This window comes from Mastacembelus armatus, chromosome 10 (genome assembly GCF_900324485.2).
Source record: "Mastacembelus armatus chromosome 10, fMasArm1.2, whole genome shotgun sequence".
NCBI lineage: Eukaryota > Metazoa > Chordata > Actinopteri > Synbranchiformes > Mastacembelidae > Mastacembelus > Mastacembelus armatus.
Genome location: NC_046642.1, coordinates 26,267,245 through 26,279,798, shown reverse-complemented (window position 1 = coordinate 26,279,798; position 12,554 = coordinate 26,267,245).

The window sequence follows — 12,554 nt, the reverse complement described above, 5'->3', positions numbered from 1 at the left end:
CACACACGCACACATACACATGCATACACACATGCCTTCTCATATCCAGGCTGAAAAAGCTTCAATGGAACAACTACTGTTGTGTCATATGTTCTCTGTGTTGCATATTATATTAAATATAAAGAATCAAATGGGATCAGTCTACTGAGCTGCAAAAATGTTTACACTATATTCGTCTTTTTCACATGACAACCATTTTAATGTGACAAAGTTGTGTTATCTTCTCATAACACAGCAAGTGTCTCATAACCACAACGAGATGAACAGTTTATAGCCACACTGATGAGACCTGGAGACATGTTTCTGACATACCATAACACCACTGTGTTGGATTGTTCTTGTGATATAAGAGATCACAAGGTTTCTCTAAAGACACTAGTTAGAACTGAACAAGCTAAGTGGTTCTCCACTGTTTCCGTCCTTATAGCACCGTATTCCCCGTACTATCCTTCCACTGCAGCACAGCAGGGATTCACTGTCCACAGAAAAACAGAAGGACTTTCATACTAAATGGCTGTAAGAAAAGCCTTGGATGATACAAAGATGCACTTTGTCTGTGTGTAATGTGTTTTTTGAAGGATGTCATTCCTCCATTGTATACACTGAATATGCATTGTCAGGCAGATGAGCACAAGCAAAAAACTGTTTTTGTGTTCTTATGGACACCTGTCTGTTGTTTTAAGGCAGATTAAAAAACAATTTTACAAATGGGGATGTGAAAATTCAGGAGCAAAGTTTTCCTGTCACCTAAGGGTTTATGGCCCTAGGAAAATTGTTCACTTTGCCCAATAGATGATGAAAATGTAAAGTTTGTTTGTGAAGACACTATATGTTAGGCACAGAAGCGTGTGTGTTTTGATGTGAAAGAAGTTAGTGAATCAGAGAAGACTAGCCCCATGGTATAATTTACATATTCGTACCTTAAAGCTGGCATCACGAAGGCTGGAAAGGAAGTGGCGTTCCACAAATTTAGAGGAAATTTTTCTAGCCTGGAAAAACAGTCTACTAATATATAAAAAAGCTCTCCGTAAAGCCAGAACTGCATACTGTTCGTCACTAATAGAGGAAAATAAGAAGAATCCCAGGTTTCTTTTCAGCACTGTAGCCAGGCTGACAAAAAGTCACAGCTCTGTTGAGCCCAGTGTTAAAATTCAGCAGATGCTTCCTATGCCTGCAATAAATGAATCTTCTACTACAGTAGCTCTTGAATCATCTGTAGGACCTCAGTTATGTTTAGACTGCTTCTCTCCCATAGATCTCTCTGAATTTACATCAGTAGTTGCTTCATCGAAATCATCAACGTGTCTCTTAGACCCCATCCCGACTAGACTGCTTAAAGGCACCCTGCCATTAATGAACACATCTTTATTGGACTTGGTAAATTTATCTCTAGTATCAGGCTACGTACCACAGGCCTTTAAGACTGCAGTAATCAAACCATTACTCAAAAAGCCTAGTCTTGATCCAGGAGTCTTGGCTAATTATAGACCAATATCCAACCTGCCATTTATTTCTAAAATCCTAGAAAAGGCTGTTGCTAAGCAGCTATCAGACCACTTACACAGGAATGAACTATTTGAAGATTTTCAATCAGGATTTAGAGCACATCATAGTACAGAAACAGCACTGTTGAAAGTTACCAACGATCTTCTCTTAGCCTCAGATAATGGACTTGTTTCAATACTTGTCCTCCTAGACCTTAGTGCAGCATTCGACACCATTGACCATAACATCTTATTACAGAGACTGGAGCATGTGATTGGTATCAGAGGAACAGCGTTAAAGTGGTTCCAATCCTATTTATCGGACAGATTCCAGTTTGTTCATGTCCATGATGAACCTTCCACACGAACAAAAGTTAGTTATGGAGTTCCACAAGGCTCCATGCTAGGACCGATTCTGTTCACCCTGTACATGCTTCCTTTAGGATATGTCATTAGGAAGCACTCTATTAATTACCACTGCTATGCAGATGACACTCAGTTATATCTATCTATTAAACCTGTTAACACAAACCAGTTAACCAGACTTCAAGCCTGTCTAACTGACATAAAGGCCTGGATGACCAGTAACTTTTTACTTTTAAACTCGGAGAAAACAGAAGTCATTATATTTGGGCCAAAAAATCTCAGAAATAACTTTTCTCAAATTATAGCTACTCTAGATGGCATAACCCTGGCTTCTAGCACTACTGTAAAAAACCTTGGAGTTATTTTTGACCAGGACATGTCCTTTAACTCACACATAAAACAAATCTCTAGAACTGCATTCTTTCACGTGCGCAACATTGCCAAAATTAGGAACATCCTGTCTCAAAATGATGCAGAAAAACTAGTCCATGCATTTGTTACCTCAAGGCTAGATTACTGTAACTCATTACTATCTGGATGTCCCAATATCTCCATAAAAAGCCTCCAATTAATCCAGAATGCCGCAGCCAGAGTCCTGACAGGAACTAGCAAGAGAGATCATATTTCTCCTATACTGGCTTCTCTTCATTGGCTCCCTGTAAAATATAGAATAGAATTTAAAATCCTTCTTCTTACATACAAATCCCTTCATAATCAAGCTCCTTCATACCTCAAAGACCTCATAGTACCATATTATCCCAATAGACTACTTCGCTCTCAGAGTGCAGGTCTACTTGTGGTTCCCAGAGTTTCCAAAAGCAGACTGGGAGGCAGAGCCTTTAGTTATCAAGCTCCTCTCCTATGGAACCAGCTCTCAGCCTGGGTTCAGGAGGCAGACACTCTCTATACTTTTAAGGCTAGACTTAAAACCTTCCTCTTTGACAAAGCATATAGTTAGGGCTGGCTTCAGGTAACCCTGAACCATCCCTTAGTTATGCTGCTATAGGCCTAGACTGCCCGAGGACCATCGGTGCACTGAGCTCCCCTACCCTAACCCCTAGCACTGAGCTGTATATCGCTGATGTGCAGTTACTGGTCCCACCAACCTGCAGTGTCTATCTGTTGTTTATTGTTGCTGTTCTTTTCTCTCTGCTCTATCCACTCACCCCAACCGGTCGAGGCAGATGGCCGCCCAAACTGTGCCCGGTTCTGCTGGAGGTTTTTTCTTCCGTTAAAGGGAGTTTTTCCTCTCCACTGTCGCCAAGTGCTTGCTCATAAGGGAATTGTTGGGTTTTTAGTTTTAGTCAAGTGCCTTGAGATGATTTGTATTGTGATTTGGCGCTATACAAATAAAATTGAATTGAATTGAATTGAATTGAATTGAATGTGTTTTGGGAATAGGGAAAGGAACAATTCTACAAATATATGAGAGGAAGCAGACGAAGAACCAGTGGAAAAACAACTCCAAGTGATGATTCAGACAAAGAAAGCTGCACTGGCAGAAACTAGTCTACTTTCATCATCTTCAGTATGCTACAAACAGGAGAAATCCAGTTGGGAAACAGGCCCTGTGTACACCATTGTATAGATGTTATGCTTTTTCTGGATATATGATGATTACCTTAGAGGGCTATCCTTATGTCATCCAACTACCCAACTTTCTTGTATCACAACAGACACTTGCCCCACTCTTCCCCACTCTGAAACCTGACAAGTAATTTGGCAATCTTTGAGTAAGCCTGTGCAATCTCGTTCTGTCTCCTTTGATACGAGCTTAAATACCTATTCTGAGACAAATGAGAAGCACGGCAGAAACTGACATTAGCACTTGATAAATAAGCCCATAGGTTCTTCTATAAGCTTTGATATGATTTAAAGCTATGATATAATTTAAAAAGATATATTTATGAATCATACGTGTTTTTTACAATTTTATGGGTTAAAAATATGAATTTAAAAAAACAACTCTAAGTATGGCATGTACAACAGATTGGGAGCCCTATAGCTTGAAAAGTCTCAGAACTTTATTAAGTCATTAGGCTTTATCTGACTCATTAGGACATAAGGATTCAACTGTACTCGTCCAAGCAACTAACTGAGAATCTGAATGAAGCCATCTGAAGCTTATAAAATAAAAAGATATCAGTCTGCTTCCAGCTTGAAATTTCCACTGTCAGAAAGGTCTGTTTACGGAAACTTTGGAAGACTAAATAAAATCTCAGATCAAACTGTATGTCTGCTGGGCAAAAAGGCAAAGCTAAACCCCTTTATGACTGCAGAGGAGCAGCAGAACAATGATCCAAAGCAGACCTCAAATTCCACCATGAACTACTTCTAGAAACATCAGCTAAATCTTTTGGAACAGCCCTCACAGTCCCCTGACCTTACTAAAAACCTGTGGGGGGATTTTAAACAAGCTGTGTGTGCAGAGCAGCCTGAAATATCGGACAACTTGAAGTGATCTGCAGGGGAGTGGCAGAATGTTCCTAAATCAAGAGCACAGAACCTGTGCCCAATCTGGCCACATGGGGGTAACTAAGCACTGACTTTATGTGTGTGTTAGTTATTATTATAAAAAGTAATAGTGCATTAACATTAACATCTGGTAGTTTTAATGTCTGTTTGCTGCAGAGATATATTTTTTATATTTTTTCCAGGGGGACACATTTTTGCATACTACTGCAATTGGTTTACAAGTTAAAGGGTTAATGGAATTACAAAGGTTTAATCATCAGCTCAAGAGAAATGTTTGGTGTTTCTGTAGGTAATACATCAGTAAGATGCTGGAAAAAAGCTCAAACAGCTATTTCACTGACTGTTAGGTACCCTAGAGCTTTCTACTATAGCGTTTAAAACTGTTGTTTCATGGAGCTTTATCTGATGGATTTTGAATTTGATTTGACTGATTGATTGATGTATTGATTAATTAATTATAGGTTCAAAGACAAGTCTGGACAATAGCAATGAGAAAAAAGCCAAGCAACCACTCAGTTTCTTCCTGTCTTAAGAGGACTGTCACAGAACTGAAGAGAGTGATTCCCTCAGTTTTTGCATTTCCATACCATCTTTGTAAGGTTGGTGACACTGGAAAATTATTATTCTATATGTAAATAAGTAGCTTTTGGTGGTTTTATTTCAATGATACTGAATTATATTCAATTTTCAATTCAATTTTATTTGTACGTAGCGCCAAATCACAATGTAATCATCTCAAGGCACTTTACGAAAAACAAAAAAAGAACCGTAAGATTTCAAATTATATAAAACATTGTTATGTCAGCCAAGTTACACTGCAGTAAGAAAAAAATGAACTTTTTTTTAAGTGTATGTTTATTTTAAATATTATATTATAGAAAAAAAGACAAAACATGAATTGTTTTGATGAAAAATGTGTTTTTTATACTGTACACTAAAAAAAGAGCCAAACAACTTGAAAATGTGTTGTAAATTCAGTGAATTATGATGATTTTAATTGCACTATTGTTTACAGTGTGTTCTGCTGACCCCAGCTGGCCAAAAATATTGCAGTCTTTAAACTTAATTATTTTACTGCTAGCATCTCAGGACCCATCTGCCTATATACAGTGTTCCTAATATTGGCAGGAATCGTGTTACGATGTGGTGGTGAAGGATGAAGGGGGACCCAAATGCAGGACACAGATATTTATTTGCGCCTGGATCCACCAGGCTCGGGCGCACAAACAAACCAGTCAAGGCATCTCCTCCACTCAGCGTGCAGGGAACACACAAGTCAAACTCCGACATGGGCAATACTCCGACAGAGAACAAAAGAACAGAGGAGGTATATATGCATGAGAACACAATCCAGATAACTAAACATAAAGTTACCTGGTCCTAAACAGGTGACAAAGGAAACTCGGAAAACAAAATAAAAGTCCACTTAAAAACTGGAAGTTCAGTTGGCATGACCCAACCTTTAGATAACTCCCCCTGGACGACTGAGAATCTTCACAGACAAAGTCCATACAGGAAACCAAAACTACAGACACAGACAGAAAATCGCCAATATGACATAAATGTAACCTAAGATAAACTAATCCTTTAATGACACAGGTCTTCTAAAAATCTGCCAGTATTAATGAAAATATTTTGGTATTTTATTTCCAATAAAAATTCAAATTACTTGTATTTATTTGAGAGTTTAATAATAACACATTGATCCATCCATTATCTGCTGTTTATCCTTCTGTTATGTGGGGAAATGAGAGGACCCAAGTACAGATTCGTAAACTGAACCACAGTTTGTCAGGGAACAATCACTTCAGTGGGGACTGAGGATTAACAAAAAAACTCCAGGGAAAAAGTCCGGGCGAACACACGCCGACCGGGACGAAGCACTCCGCTCGAACCACGGGCTCCGGACAGAAAACGAGGCGAGACTTTACCGCGGGACGAACTGACGGCGTGGGAGAGAAGAACCAGGGCTTTTATTGTGGCCGGTGAGTAATCGATACCAGGTGATGCGCGGTGGCAGCATGAAAACATGAAAACTCCAGGCAGAAAGACCCCAGGGTGGATCAGCCTTCGCACCTGGAACCTTCTTGCTAACAACCACTGTGTTAATAATAAAATGTGTTATTAATAATAATAACAGTAATGAAGAGAAAAGATGAAATTACAGGAAAAAATGTAAAAACAATGCATTCTGTAGATGTATAATGAAAGTGTTGTAAACCTTACAAAGCACAGACCTGTAGGCTACTGTATAGATATTAAGTGCATATATTATAATGTATGAAGCTAAGGATGAGCAATCACACAGCTAAAACTTTATTCCTTTTCTATTCTGTTGGGACTGCAGTGCACATCACAGCAGGAAAAGCACAGGTGTAATCAGTATCACTTACATTGGCTGCATTTGATTTAGGTTGCATTTATTGTACATGATAGTTCACTGCATTCACTTGCTGAGACACTTCAATGAAACAGAGCCATTGTTAATGTTGTTAGTTACACCTGTGTTTCTCCTGCTAAAGACAGGTCAAAATGCTGTGACAAAGGCATATATAGCACAGATATCCTGCATCTGTGTCCCATAGTTATCTGTATCTTAAATATATTTAATTGCAATATAGAGACTGACGTTATGTAGTCCTGTTTAAATTTAAAATTAGAAAATGTGGTTCTGCTATTACCTTTAATGCAGCTATTCTAGGGTTATATATGCTGGTTAATACTAAACTGTATGAATCATATGAGTTAGGAAGGAAATAAAAGCAAAGGCAAGCTGCAGCATATTGATAAACAAAGTGATTGTCCTGACACACACACACACACACACACACATACATGCGCACACACGCACACACACACACACACACACACACACACAGAAACTGAAACTGGCTGAAACATCTGCAAAACATCAAGAAATCCTGTAATTAATTACTATTAATAACGATATAGAGCTGCAGCTGCTGTCTTAACACTCTCAGAAACACACACTTGTAGACAGCTTATTGTGGAGCAGCTTCTTTGGACAATTGTTGTTGTCTCTAGCACTGAAAGTATCTCTAAAATGGGAACAAATACTGTATGTTTGTTAAAAATAAATGAGAATATGAGTTGCAGGAACATGGAGTAGAAGGTTTCAGGAATGAAAAATGGAAAATCCCCCCCACTCACATTCTTTGCATGTCATGCTTTGGTCACCTCTGATGCTAACTGCTTATTGTGGTTTGTGGTTGTGCTGTCCAATCACTCACACACAAACACTCACAGAGAAATGGTGACTTACTATAGACCCACACAGACAAAGGACCTTCTGTAATCCCTCCCTTGAGAGCTGAGATAGTGGGCTCCATGCTAACACTTTATCATGGACTGTGCTGACTGATAGCAGGCTGTATTTACAGAAATTCAACACTTTGGGTCAGATTGTCATATCTCAACAAATACTGGGCAGTTTACTATAAAATTTTCATATTCATGATCTTCCAGAAGATGGATGCTTAGGATTTATATGCATCACTTACCCAGTGCCTGTGGTACTCTAGCACCAACATCACATCGAAATTTAGCAGCAGCTGTTTTCAATATAAAAATATCTGTATTACTTTAACATTTAGCATGGCAACATCTGTTGTGCAATACTGAAGTGGTGCTAGCCTACACATACCTAGGTGTAGATGGCAAAAGATACAACACAGTGCCTGAGCACAAGTAGATTAAAAAAAAACCAGAATAAAACAGAAAGAAGCAAGGCAGCTGGACAAACTGGTGCAAAAAGCTGGTTCAGTCACTGGAATCAGGCTGGACTCACTGGAGGCTGTGGTGCAGAATTACACACAGACAAAGGTAGAGTCCATCCTGGAAAACACTGATCATCCCCTTCACAACATCCTGATGGAGCAGAGAAGCAGCTGCAGTGGACTCACCTCACTGAGCTGCAGGACCATACAGGAGATCCTTCATCCACACTGCCATTAGGCTCTACAATACCTTAGCCAATGGCAGATAACTACTGACTACTCTCAACACTGACTTACCAATTAGCTACAAGACTACCTGAATTTCTCTTCTGGCATTGATAAAGTTTACCAAGCCACCAAACAGATTGTTAAGTACCAGCACTACATTGGCAAATGTCAGCTGATGTCTATATGTCATACACTTCATCCAGTCATTTCTGTACTAAATAAATACCAATACTTAAATAGTAAAAATTGTGTTAATCTTAATTCATGATTACGCTTGGTTCCCAAAAATACAAGACTTTTTTTGTTTTTTAATTGGGCTGGGATTCCTATTCTGTGATTAGGTGAAACAGTCCAGCACTTAAACACTACAGTTATTTCATTTAAAAGCTAGTGTGTTAAATTATCTAATTAATGCCAGAAAGTGTCACTGTGAAAAACCTTTGAAAACATAGTGAAGAGCTTTTTGTTTTATAGGACCCATTACAGTTCACTTTCATAACCACTAATGTTGTAAAGACAGTATTAAATAGATGGCCCTACTAGCATAAATAACATGTTTGAATTACATGGGTGTTTTCCTCTCTGCGCGTTGTCTCTTTCAATGCCCTCAAGGTATGCATGTGAAGTAGGGGATCAGTATCCCAGAATCACTGAAAAAACTATTGTCTCACTGTGTTTTATACTGGAGATAAGACCAGTTGGAATAGTTGGAAAAGAAGCAGGACAGTGGACCTTGAGGACTGGAGTTAGAGACCCCTGATTTACAGTGTTTTTAAATATTACATTATCTATACCCATCCATCCATCCATCCATCTATCCATCCATCCATTATCTATTCCCGCTTATTCCTTAAACTACGTTCACAGATATTCATCCCAAAGGAGAGAGCAACGTCAACCAGCTTTGTGAGGTGCTGTAGTGTTTTGTGGCACATCACTGCATAAAGTGAGAGGCAAGTTCATCAGTAATGGATTTGGGATTGGGTGGATCAAGCATGGACCAAAGCACGACCCAAAATGTAAACAAGCTGTTCATCTGATCTAGTGGATAGGTCTGCTGCTCACAGGAATTGGAGGGTTGGTTGTTTGCTGTTGCCAAAAGCTCAACCCATACACAGGTTTTGAGTGTTTCAGATATTTAGCCTTGTTTTTAGAACACATAGGTAGTTTTAAATATTGGCAAAGTAATCTTATTTGTCCAGCACATTTTTCACACAAAGTGATTTACATAATGCAAGAAAGAAAACATTATAAAAAAAGACCATAAAAACAGTGTATTTTGAAAGAATAAATGAAAGATAAACCATAAGATGGATAAAACATAAAATAAAATATTACTACAGTGAGGTTTAGTAAGATGCTGCAATGATAAGTTTGATAAGTTTCGTTTTTCCTTTTTAGGTAAATCCAATAAATTCTATGTAATATAAATTTGTCTAACAAATAAAAGAGCATATTAGTTAGGAGTAAAAAGAATAGTCCTTAGCTTAGATGACCACAGTTGGAGTAAATCTAAATTCCACTGGGTGCTGCTTCCAGCAGTAAGCACCATAATGGCTAAAAGCCACCATGTTTAGTTTGATATCTGGGCACCATCAGCTGACTGGTGCCTTCAGATCTGAGACACCTACCAGGCTTGCATTACAGTAGTCTACCCTACAAGAAATAACAGATGCATGAATGACTTTTCATAATCCTCATCAGTTATTACACCAAGATATTTGACCAAGATCAGTATTTATTGTCTCAAGGTGAGCACTGAGCATCAACCTATGTTCTTAATCGCCAAACATAGGTATTTTACTCTTTATGTAAAGGAAGGAAGATTTGCTGAATCCAGTTGTTTATCTTCTCAAGACACTGACACACTGCAGCAGGTCAATAGGGCCACTGTCATTTGGTGATAAGGCTGGGTAGATTTGGGTGTCATCTGCATAACTATAATAAGCATCCCCACAGTCATGGAAAGGTACACGACTGTTGACTTTTTCCTGAATCACTATTCAGATGAATGTCATTTATAATCTTAATGACAGCAGTTTCACTGCTGTGATCTGCCCAGTGAGCACAATCCTGAAATATATTTAGGATGTAATCCGTCATCTGATTGGCTTAAAAACTACTTTCTCAACAATCTTACATATGAAGGGAGGTCTAGAGATAGGCCTGTTGTAACTTAATATTCATTCATCTAGGTTCATCGTTTTAAGGAGAAATTGGTTGGAGCTAGGTAGGTAGTGGTTACAATTAAGTTTTGATTAATTCTCAAAGAAACAAATGTTAGTTGATGTAATGTATCCACGTAGAATGAAAACTCACTTCTAATAACACATGAACACAGCAGCAAAGATACTGTAACCACCTATGGTGGTTATTGTATGTATTGTATTGTATCTCCACACATACATGTTCAAATGTATATAAAGTACTTTGAGGGTGTCAGTGGTGTAGCTGGGCAGATAATAGTGAGGTGACAGGTCAGGAGCTGGAGGGAGGGTTTGAGACTTAAGAGGTTCAGTTAGGGGGGGTCAGCACTTTGGCTGATTGGTTATGGTCCCATGGGATGGGGGGAGGTACTGAGACATGACATCATACTCTCCCAAGAGAGAAAAAGTGAAGGAGTGGTGGAGCAAGCAAACGGTGAAAGTTAAAAGGTCATAAAATGGAACATTGCACAGTGACAACAGCACCATCTGCATGAGGTCAACAACTCATTATCACCAAACAGCTTGGTGAATTTTACAATTCACACTTGGCCCTTTATAGATGCTGTGTTAATCCTTATTTCCTAGTAATAGCTTATTACTTAAGGTACAAAGTGATTTTAAGCTCTACACAGTAAATGAGCTCAGACCAGACCAGACAGTTTGGATGCGACTAATACTACTTTTCAATCATCAGTCAACAATAACTGCACATTGCACAACTGTTAGGCCTGACTGAAAGTAGTGACAGCATTTGAGCACTGATTGCCAGTCTTTGTTCCTTTTCATGCCATATATTGCAATAAATGGGTCTATGTACAGACACAATGATGCCAAATCTAAAAATCTCACTGTGGATTCTAACATCTTACTTTAGCTCAGTTAATTGTCTGAAAGGGCGCAAATACTTTTCCAAAATGTCAAACAATACTGTACACCAGCAAACAACAGAGAGTAAAAAATGAAATTTACATTATCTTCCCAACAACAGGACCAAAACCGTGAAAAAAATCTTTTATTTTTACTATGAGCATTTAGTCTATTAACCCACATCCAGTGATCTAATAGCACCTGTAATTCTGTATTTTTGGCTGAAAATATTTTCCTCATTTAAATAGCTGGGGAGTAAGTCTGGTATTTTATTACATTCATTATGCTGTAAATCTAATCCTGTCCACTGCTACTGTGAAACACCTCTAACATCACCTCTAACATATAGTATGAACCGATGAAGTGTTTGTCTCAGTTTTACTACAGGGTGTGGAGACAGGGAGAAAATCTATATGATTTATTGGGATGTAAAAGGATGGTGTGGAGAGGAGGAAAGAAAGAGGTTGCTATCTTTTCTCATCATTATACCCTGCTTAATTACTTTAAAGAGATGGAGGATGGATAAATGAATGGATAAAGGATGTGTGTGTGGTCAAATGAAATAACGGTGATCAGTACATACTTGTGGCTAGCATACAATTTGTAACCATAGTGTTCTGGGCCATGAGACTATTGTCACAACATGCCCCTCACTCTATTCCTTCAGGTCTTTATTAGACCTGCCAAAAAAAAAATCGTAACAGCGGTGCCTTACAATGGATGTGTTGTTGGTCGTTCTGTCCATTCAACACTAAACCACTGATTCTACACAAGCCTGCATTTCCAGATGTTGAGTACTACTACATATATGAAAACAGATATAAAGCCTTCAGAGTCTGCAGAGGAGGCTCCTCAAAAGGTGTAAGAGAAGTCAGGAAGTGAGTTTTCTGATGCATGGCCTCATCTCTGCCGAAGGCAAAAGCCTCCAGGCTACATTAGCCAGTGCTATCATAACACACACTGAATTCTGATTGAACTGTTAGTGATCAAGTTGCATTATGGGTAATGTAGGCAGAACAAAATCTTTGGTTCTGCTGCATTTGTTTGGGTTCTGTTTGTGAGCCTGACAGTGTTCTCATGCAGTGTGGTAGAGTGCTCTTTTTAAAAGCAAACTAAAGTGGTTTACTGCACTTTCATAAAGTTAAAGAGACAAGAATTTGGAGAAAGGCTACATAGTTCTGTGAGGCTAT